The sequence below is a fragment of the Amblyomma americanum genome, chromosome 10 (assembly GCF_052857255.1).
Source record: "Amblyomma americanum isolate KBUSLIRL-KWMA chromosome 10, ASM5285725v1, whole genome shotgun sequence".
NCBI classification, from domain to species: Eukaryota; Metazoa; Arthropoda; class Arachnida; order Ixodida; family Ixodidae; genus Amblyomma; species Amblyomma americanum.
In genome coordinates, this window is record NC_135506.1 from 121,341,267 (window position 1) to 121,351,825 (window position 10,559).

The 10,559-nt window shown below is 45.2% G+C and overlaps 1 pseudogene; it reads right to left on the reverse strand.

The window, feature by feature from the left end:
• Window positions 1–320: 320 nt before the first annotated feature.
• On the reverse strand, window positions 321–5,102 carry LOC144108685 (uncharacterized; annotated as a pseudogene).
• Between the last annotated feature and the right edge of the window lie 5,457 nt (window positions 5,103–10,559).

The window sequence follows — 10,559 nt, forward strand, 5'->3', positions numbered from 1 at the left end:
CAGTGACAAGGACTGCACTGGGAGAACGTAAGTTGAGGTACACGAAGTTCAACTTACCCTCAATATACTCCATTCATTGGCACTGAATGTGTTAGAAACGTATGCTGTACAGATTTGTCGAACAACAATTCTGGACCTGTTGCTAGCACTCCACTTTCATCTGGAATATTTTTCAATGTCTTGAAGGCAGCATGCAGCTTTTTGTGCTGGTAGGAGAGTGGCGAGCCACAAGATGCCATCCCTAGTTTGGTATCTACGAAAGACCCCATTGCAGCACATCGGACAGCCGCCAATTCATCATTTCCAAGTGGACGGAGACTGTCACCCACCTTATGCAAACTGTCGAGTTGTTGCTGTTAACTTCTTTCCGCGTGCGTCACACTTTTGCTGGTGTTGGTTTAAGTGTGCCGTCTTCACGACGGCTCCTCCATTCAACGTCCAGCGCACTCATTGGCCTGGTATATTGTTGTCTAGGACGCCCCCATTGCTGAGGGAGCTCTGTACGTTATAGATCTAGTGGCGCTTCTTTAAATCTCTTCTTCAACAAAATCATGAGCGACAGGGCAGCCACAATATGTATACATGAGCCGCTTGTCCCAGCTGCTCCTTTACATGCTGCGTCAGCAACAGCACAGCTGCTCAACTGAAATGCCAGATAGACCTTGTAAGGCCGGCCTGTCCTTTTCTGGCTTTTAAAGCAAGTCGCCCTTGTATAAACGTTGCGGAGTCTGTAAAATATGTTTCTGAGTGTCAAAGATGACACTTGAAAACCACACTTAAAGTTATCCTTGCAGCTTTTACTCAAATAAGCATTTAACAATAAATGAGCTCAGTTAACAAGCATGAACTGCATGCTTACTTGGCTTCAGACTATGTCCTTCAGATGATTCGTGCTAATTATTCTCTTTCCCTGCTACACAGATAAGCCGCAGCCCTCCTGTTGTATACTTATAGCGTAGGCTATAAGTAAACAGGTGACGAAAAAAAAAAGAGCCAGTGCAAGCCACGGTGGAGCAATGCATTGCTTTCACAACTGCGACGCAAGGTATGCGGTAATGAACAGAGAGGGTGCCACACGTTTATCGCCATATAATGTGGGTGCAGAACAGACACAAAGGTGGCATATAGCAGCAAGAACAAACACTTATCTGCGCGAAAACTAGGTGAAGTCCGCCGTACATTGCATTGTTTGACGTCACACTTGCGCAAAAAAAAAAATACTGTGCATGTCAGCTGAGCCATAGGCAGCGACTAAGACGCGACTTCACTCCAAGATTCGTGTGTAGCTGTTATCACGGCGCTCAGCTGGCTTAAGGGACTGTGGAATACGTAGTTTGTTTTTCGTCCGGTTAAACAGCACAAGTTCAAACTCTTTCCCAACTGGCGAACGGCTACCTTGAAACGCGGAGCACACGGTTGTATGAGAGTGAGTCGCACGGGCGTCGGAAGTAGCCCATGTTCGCGCAATTGGCTTCTAGCTAGAAGCAATGCTGACAAAAAAATGTAGCTCAGCTCACGCATATATACCTTGAGTCGCAAACGTTGGTCGACACCGATGAAGGCAGTGGATACGCTTCGACGGCGAAGATGTACGACTTGTTCTGCTGCAGAGTCGACAGACCTGGTGACGCGCATAATCCCGCTGACGTGTCCTCGGACAAATGCTAGAGGGCTTCTTAATCATTTTTCCCCATTAGGTGGTCAGAACATGAAAAACGCCGCTGTTCCGCCCAGTGAACGTCGCACGCTACAGAGAGACTCTACGGCTGCAAGGTGATCGCGGGGCAGTGCGCACCGTACCGTGGTCGCCGGCGCTTGACTTCTGCAACCGGTGTTGGCCGACGCCAGAGTAATTTTGCATATCCCTTATTGATGAACCAATGCTCAATCGTTTCAGGAGCACCACAAAGGCGACAGTTAACCATAGACACGAAAATGCCCTTTTTCTCTAGCCATGTTTTAGCCGGTAATGCCTCAGTGTGTAGCTCAAAGAAAAATGTTTTTGTGCACGGCGAGAGGGGAATTTTACGGACTCTCTTCAGTACGTCATGTCCTTGTAAACCGTGATGTTAGAAGTCGGCCAGGGTAGTAGCGCGTTCAGAGGCCGTATTTTGTCAGGAGTCTTTTGCCGATACATTCTACCGTTGGTTCCTGCCCTTCTGCCAGGCTAGGGATGATCGTCGCCAAGGTACATCTGTCACTATCTCCGGCATTAATGGCGAGGCTAACCAATGGCAAAAAGGCAACAAAACGTGTTCAGGAAAGAATATTAGTAAATGATACTTGACCGTTCTGCTCTAGGATAAAACCGGTCCGCATGCATCACCGACGATGTTCTTGAAGTTATACGCTCCTTCCATTAAACGAGGCAACTGAAGCTATCGTACATTATGACAGCAGCTTCGTTTCTCTGAATGAACCGAAGCGTCGCGTTCGCGCAACAAATACCTTGCAAGTGAACCATTTTTGGTACTTGCTTGAACAACTTTTTGCAGTGTTAAAGTTTAGAAAACAGACCTGGCTTTTACTGCAAGAGCGTCGTTGCCGCAGGTTTGGTGCCGCTCGTCTAAGCCTGAATGGGCATTTGTCCTGAGGGCATATATTCTTTTATCTCAGGGGTCCTCGGGGGCATTTGAACCGCTTGTGGCGCAAACATATCAGCTGTGCATTCTGCCGCCTCAACCAACTGACCAATGAACCCTGTCCTGCACGGGCTGCGGCGAACATAACACCACAGAGTGTCTTATCCCACTGACTTTCTTGACTCTCTGCCGCCCTTTATATTCTTTCGGCTTCCCTTGAAATCCACTCCATTAGGCTAAGGAAATTTCTCATGCTCAGTTTCTTCCCTCTCGTGCATGCTTCCTAAGCAACTGCTTTCATAAAGTCTCTTAACGTTGCCCGTCCAATTCACAGGTCCATTGCTTCTTACACTGTCTTGAATATAATTTCCGCGATGCTATGAATTACGAGAAAGTCGCAGAAAGTGCCATCGAGAGGTGTGCTGCCCACAATGCCGGTAATCAAATGGCACATGTTAAGATTTTTTTTTCGCCCCTGTGTAGATGCAAGAAATATGCGAAGTATTATAAAGTAGTTATATTCGCGGCGGTATGATGCTGTTCAAACGATGTAACCACCGGCAAGCGGGAAAATAGGGAAGGAAACATTGTGCAGGTGACCGGAGTACTAACCACAAAAGGTTTCGCAAGATATCTGTCTGCGATGAACTTATCGCACCTCACTTTTTGTTCACCGGTGCACTATGTTATACTCTGAGGAGCTTCCTCTGGCAGTTTTCTTGTCAGCGTGTATACACTGAATTGAATCTCGGCCACCATCTAGACAAGCTCTAGACTGCTCTCCCCGCAAATCTTGAGCCGATCTTTATCAGGGCTCTCCCGCACCTTTTGGAGCATACATCGGCCTAGGGAGATCGTACTTACTCTACAGCCACTCTAACCAGCAGAGAAAGTAGAGGAAGCACAGCACTCTTCACTTCGTTGAAAAACAAAGCGTCCACTGCTTTAAAAACTGTGCTAAAGCGTACTGTTAGAATGACAAATTTGAGGCGTTTGGAAGTTTATTAAAATCTTGGGTAACAAGCCTCCGCGAGTGTAATACGGAACCAAGTGTCTGCGCAGAATACTGACACATCATACAAATATATAGTCACCGGAGGATTAGGATATCAAAAACGGTGGAAAATTTATTCTTTTTGTAGTTCTAATTTGTTATTTGCATTTGTATTTTAGTTATCTACACAGCTGCAGAGAGAGCCCGTTAGTGTGAAATATTAATCGACATACGAGTAGACTATTAATGCTACAATTGGCATTTCAATTAGGCACACAATGGCGAATGTGACCGAACCTCAAGCTGCCCTTTCTTTTATATGGATGACTTTTTGTGGCTTCTTGGGCTGCGGTTATCTTTGACATTAGTTCACGTCCTCTTCTCACAGAAAACCTTCTGTAGCGCCTCCCGCGGCTTGTACTTCTGCGTTTCGAAATCGCTTGTGTGCATTACGATGTGACTTGATTGTCTTGTTTGAGCATATTTAGCATCCGCAGGTGCAGGATGCTCTAGTTTCTGACTCTGTTGGGGCGCCGCACTGACTAAGCTTCACGACAACCCAAGCAACAGATTTTATCGCCATATGCTGAAGCAATATAGAAAGTGCAATGAAAGCAACAGAAAAGAGCCTAACAACTAAAAAGCAGTGGATCAGACTGATTCAGGCGTCATTCAGTAAATGTCCGTCTATCAGTATATGGGAATAACAAGGAAGTAATTACGGATTTGCATCCACCCAACCGCAGGCATACGGCTACAGAGGAAAGCTATGCAGCTTTCTCAGAAACTTCGTAGTTAAAGAAAAATTCGTTCTGGTTCAGGGTTTCCTTTAACCACGAAGTTTTTGAGTAAGCTGTGTAGCTTTCCTTTGTAGCCGTATGGCTGCGGTTGGGTGGATGCAAATCAGTAATTACTCTATTGTTGCACATCTACTGCACCTTGGGAGATTCCCCTAAATATTTGATCAACCAAAATAAGGGGGTGCACGTGCGGGAAAAAGTAATTATTGTGTCGAGTGTGTGCAAAAATGTTTTTAAATATAAATGCCTTGAATTTTTCAATCTTTTAATACCGGTGTTTTGATATAGAATTACTATGAGCTAACTTTGTATCTTTCAGCGGAAATGGGCACTGAGGCCAATGCGACAGAAGAAACATTCAGCCACAAGTTTGGTTGCGCATCGAATTCCAGTGTAAAAAAGTTTTATAAAAGCTGCTTTATTCACCCAATTGACTGGAACAAATATAAACAATAGTTCAGACACTCTTCTGCACCGTAAAGGCCGCAGGTGTACTTAAAGAAGGAAATATTGTACGCAAATACGCATGGCTTTGCAGTGACAGAAGGCGGTCAGCTACGACCGCCTATCGCCTATGGTAAACAAAAGGCAGCTAGCTTGTTCGCACAACACGGCGTTTTAAATTTATTTTGAGGAAAAGGGAACCGAGAGGAAACTTTGTAGCATGCACTCACTCGACGCGCCGTGCTGAACGAAGACACCGTGACGACTTACCGCCTGCAACATCGCGGAATTCAAGTTGGGGCTGTGATGGGATGCTCGCGCAGATGGTAATTTCCGTTTTTCCCTCATTTTACGCAGGTACTGCAATAACCGCGATATGCCGTTGATAGGTTTTTAATTTTTCTGCAGCAAATGAATAAAAGGGATGAGCTAAAAAAAATCTTCCGGTGTTTCACTTCATATATGCGGTGGGGACTTCGCAGAGGAAGTTTTCATTGGTTCGCCAAGGCACGAAGCGCACTCATGCCCAATGACGCCTGAAAACTAACTCGAAAGCTATCTCGCGAGCTCAGTGCAGAGCCACGCCACCGCGGCTATCGAGAACCGTAAGGGAACCGCTTCTGGCATGTCAAACGCGGCGGTGTAGTAGGGCGTCGCTGGCGACTGACCATCCGTGTGAGCGGTTTCACGCTCCAAGGCATTACCAACGACCATGATGCAGGACACTTCAACACCTAATAGAGAGTTCTATAATAGGAAATGCAAGTTTGCGTGCAGTAAACGCTAACATTTTGCGGGACATTCTGGTTTGTTACACCATTCATTGGAAAAGTTGGAAGTCTGCGCTCTTTGTGTGTACGTGTTTTCTTGTCTTTGTCCCTGTTTCTTTCGCGCAGTTTAATCATGAACGAGAAGCACCAACTAGCCCGCCAGAAACCCCTTCTTGAGTTTACATCATTGAGCGTACGCAGAGGAGATAACTCCGGTGACAGCGGCGCCATCCGGTTTGAATGAAGGGAACAATTTCTGCAACAAACCGGTGCTCGTGCCTAGGTGCTACCGAATAATCCAAGGAAATAAAAAATAGGCCAAATTTGTCGTCCATACAGTTTGTTATAGGCAAGAAAAGATAAAGCGAAAGCGAAGTCCCGGACTCAGTTTATAGCCAGTTTATGGGCCGAGAAACGAAGTAACATCGACGAGTTCACTTCGAACAAGAGGCTCCACTTCACAGTGCGCCGCCATGTTGGCTGTCGAACTACGGCTGCGTAGGCTGTGTCTGACGTCAATGTCCGGTTTCTTCGACAATTTTCGCTGCATTCGAACCACCAAATCCTCTTCCGGCGTTTCGACCAATCAGGTGTGTCCGCTGCGGCAGATTATGACGGTTTTTAATATGACACAAACTTGGAATACGGACCCTGTACTCTTGACCATAACTACTTTCTGCGATGCAATCGCAATCGTTAAGTCTCCGTTAGTAGGTGCGTTTAGTCCGTCATGTTTTTTAATCTCCTGCGCTCAATACTCAGGCGTAACTGCAATACGGGAATGTTAGCCAGTAGAAGGCGCAAAGTCGACACATTCCAGAAACAAAGGAAGAATGACGCCAGTCAAGTTACTAAAGACGAGTGTGCTGGTCGCCTTCACGACTTCAAAAAATACTGGGTCGGCCTCGGTGGCTCAGTGGTAATGGCGCTCGGCTGCCGACCCGAAGGACGCAGGTTCGATCCCAGCCCTGGCGTTCAATTTAGATGCAGACGAAATTATAGAGACCCGAGTATTGTGCGATGTCAGTGCACGTTAAAGAACCGCAGGTGGTCAAAATTTCCGGAACCTTTCGCTACGGCATCGCTCATAGCCTAAGTCTCCTTGAGACGTTAAACCCTCATAAGCCAATCAAAATCTACTGATGTCACTGCTACCGTTATTGCGGAAAGGTTTCACGTGTCCCTTATTTTCTTAATGGACCCTCGCAAACTACTCTTACATAAGGCTTATGCGAAGATAAGAACGGAGTCCCACCATGTCATCTCTGCCGCCGCTACAAGATATGAACGAAGTCCGAATGCGCCATCTCTGCTTTAGTGGCACGTAATAGAAGAATCGTTCCGACAACAAAACTCCTCTCAGCTCCTCAGCCATTTGGCGAGTCGTGCGTCGCAACCGTGGCCGCTCTTTTAAGGAAGCCGCCATCTTATGCGAGCAGACGAAAAAGAAATCTGACCGACATCCGGGACATTGATCTCGAAGAAAAGAACTCAGGTATTTCGGAAAGAAGCTGTGGCGCTTCTCACGTGGCGAATTTATATAACACATCCATAGCTCTGCTATGTGGTGCTGTGCCGGTCGCTTTAGTTTCACTATGGCGGCACGAAGCTTTAATTGGATGACCAATACGATATTCGGAGATACTTTCTTTTCAGAATCAGAAGTAAAGGTGTAGACCTCTACGACCTATGGTTGAATATTAGAGCAAGTACTGCAAGTGGACCGTATGAGTGCCCTTTGTATACTGCTTAGATTGGCTGTTCATTCCCTGGCTTTAGGAGAAGTAGCCGAGTGGTTAGCGGTAATATTTAATTGTTCGCTGCGAGCCCATCAGCACCAATAACATTTTCGCTGGCTACAAAACAGCACCACTGTGTGATAGTAAGTGCGACAAGGGAAAATAATTCTTAGAAGTTCTTTTAGGACAACGAGTACATCGCCGTTTACTTCGAAGCATATTCTCAACAGCCCTTGAACGATCAAAACCTGAGAATTCGCGAATATGCCTGAGTTACGTGCGAGTCTCTTAAAAGCGGTTCAACAGGGCCTAATGCGGAAGAAGATGAGAACGCGGTCAATAATTTTTCTAAATCCGGAATTTGTTTTAAAAGGCACAATTAACATATGCGAACGCAATTAAATTGAACATCGTAGCCGCTGACCTTTTTATCGTTCTAGTGAAATGAATTGAAACAAGTGCTTGCAGTGAATTAGATAGCGGCGCATGTTCTCAATCACAGTGTCGCCTTGTTGATTCCTGGCAGAAAGGTTGATATACGTGTGCGGTTTGAGGCAGAGAATTACATGCCTAGGCGATCTGCTGAACATATACTTTAAATATATCTACATTTTCTCAACCGCCCCTCCTCAAAACCAAAAAATGAAATGATTGGTCTCCTAAACTTTTCTTCAAAAACTGATTGCTCGTATAAGTGTGTTTCCATTCACAAAATCGTCATATTTATTTAACGAAGAAAAAAGAATTGCAGCACTAACGCATTGATAGACGCAGCCTTAGTTTACCATCCCAATTTCTTACCGTTGCTTTCTTGGCAGGAATTTAACGTTTGAAACGTTGATATGCTGTCGTGCAAGGAAATAAACTTCTGACGTCTGGTCACCATGCCGGCGCTACTTTTCCCAAATGCTCTTGCATTCCATCAAATCAAATCAAATCTTTATTTTTTCTCTCAAGGAGAAAGAGGGGGTGGCGGGTAAAAAAAGCATGATTGCGCCTTGACGAAGCCCGGCCCCCTCATGTACAATTCGGCAGCAGTTTGAAAAAAAAACACATTTCGCTTCAAAAAGTTAGTTAGAAACAGATTTCGTTGAATACACTTCAGCTTAAACACAATGCGTATAAAAGAACCTTTCAACATCATTAAGAAAAAAGAATCTGCAGCAGTACAGAGCACTTTATGGCAGTCAAAAACACAGGATACAATAAATAATCAACAAGTAACAAACATCAAAAACGCCGTAAAGTACAAACACAAGCATACAAAATTTATCAGGCGTTATTTGCAAAAAAATGTACCTAAACTGCTCGTTTGGACATCTTTTCCGGGCAGACATCGATGGCCGCAAGGTTATTTAAAAGAACAGCTGCGTGATAAGAAATGGACTGGCGACCATAATCTTTACGACAGAAAGGCACAACCCATGAGTCATTTCGACGAGTATTGTAGAAGAAAATGTCGTCTCTAAGATTTATTAAATCCAGGAAGCTGAGATTAGACGCCAAAACGGACGACCGATATGTAGACGTCTGACGAAAAAGATAGATGGATCCTATGGGAAGAAGTTTAAAGTGATGAAAGTAATCAGAAGTATATGCATGACATGGAATATTTGCAATTGCACTTGCACTCAAGGCACGTTTCTGACACGTTTATCCAGATCTCTCATGTGTCGCGTCAGCTCAAACGCTGAACAATAAAAAGTATTTTCCACATTTTTAACCCACTTGAAAAAGGTGCGTTGCGAGAGCTGCCACTTGTGCGAATCTCAAAAATCATTGTGGGTAAATGTCATGTCAAACGCAGAATTATTCAGGCAAGCGCATCCACCCTTCTGAATCAGCGGCTCTGACATTTTTTGCTTGAAGACACTTTGATAATCTTTCTGCGGCTTCGAAAGACAAATGACACTGAAGGTGTTCATAGATGCAGGTTTCTATGTATAAAGAATTCCTGTACGTCGAGGTGCAGTTTAATTTGGAGCTTTTAAAATATACTGAGGTTTTTTACCCACGGGGATGTTCAGAGCGGTAGTGTTTAATTCATTCTGTATAATTAGCACTGATTGAGGAATGCTGGGGATTTAGCTCACCATGAATAGGCTCTTGATTCTGACACCGCCATAACTAAAGTGTGCCTATGAGCGCCAGTCTCATGCTGCTGCCTGTCTTATGCACACACAACTCTCTATTTCGGTAAGCCAGTTTGAACGATGGGATACGGACGACGCAAGGAATCAGACAGCACACATTTCTGGCAGTAAAGGGTTGGTAAAATGGTATGTCATCAACCGTGCGCAAACTTCAAACTAGCTTACAGAGCTGGAATCGCACCGAAAAGCAAAAAAAGATATCCTCCTGCAGCACCTCTGTTCTCAGCGATGTGTCCTGGCTGCGTCTACGCGTTGCCGTGAGCCATTGTTGTCACTTGTCAACCAAAATGCGAGTTAATTGGTTTTTCACTACACAAGGGTGGCCAAATCCTGTTCTGGTGAGGGAGTGCATTGTCAGTTCTGGTCACCTAAATCAGGCCACACCCCAGGTCTGGTTATGCAATTCCATCTACACGCGCAGTTTTTTTCTTTGTAAACACGGTGGAGAATTGCGCCCACATTAGCGGCGCGTTTCTTTGCGGCGACGCACCACACACGCACTGCGCATTACTACCAGATCTGGCATCGTAGTCACCCGGTGTCGCTAGGCCCAGCATGCTTCGCATCGAACCCGTGGTGAAAGTGCTTTGAATTTAGTATCTGCTTACTACAGAAGGTATTATCTTGTTACCAGTTTACTATCGCCCGGAATGTTTCTTTAAAATGAACGTACAGTGCGTGAAAGCTAGGGCTTAAGCAGTAACATCCGTGGAAAAGCAAGCAAGGCTAACGCCACCTCACACTGACGGCTGCTGGTGCCAGCTCTAACGCGTGGTGTGCCACTCTGAACCTTCAACTAAGGCGTCATTACTCTCAGCTAAGCGGCAGACCTTCAGAGGATCTTCATCTTAGCTTATAATCACGTGACGCTTGGCAGTAAACTGATCTAGAAACCTGGTTTGTTTTTTATGGTTAAGTCTTGCCGGTTGCCGGATGCACGTTCTATCATTCATAATTTAAATGCAATATGTATATCAGATTCGACGGGACTGCGCTAATTCATTATAAAACTGCGCGTCGCAGCACAAAAAATTGGATGGCGGTTCAGCATTGCATAGCATAAAATATTGCGCGAAA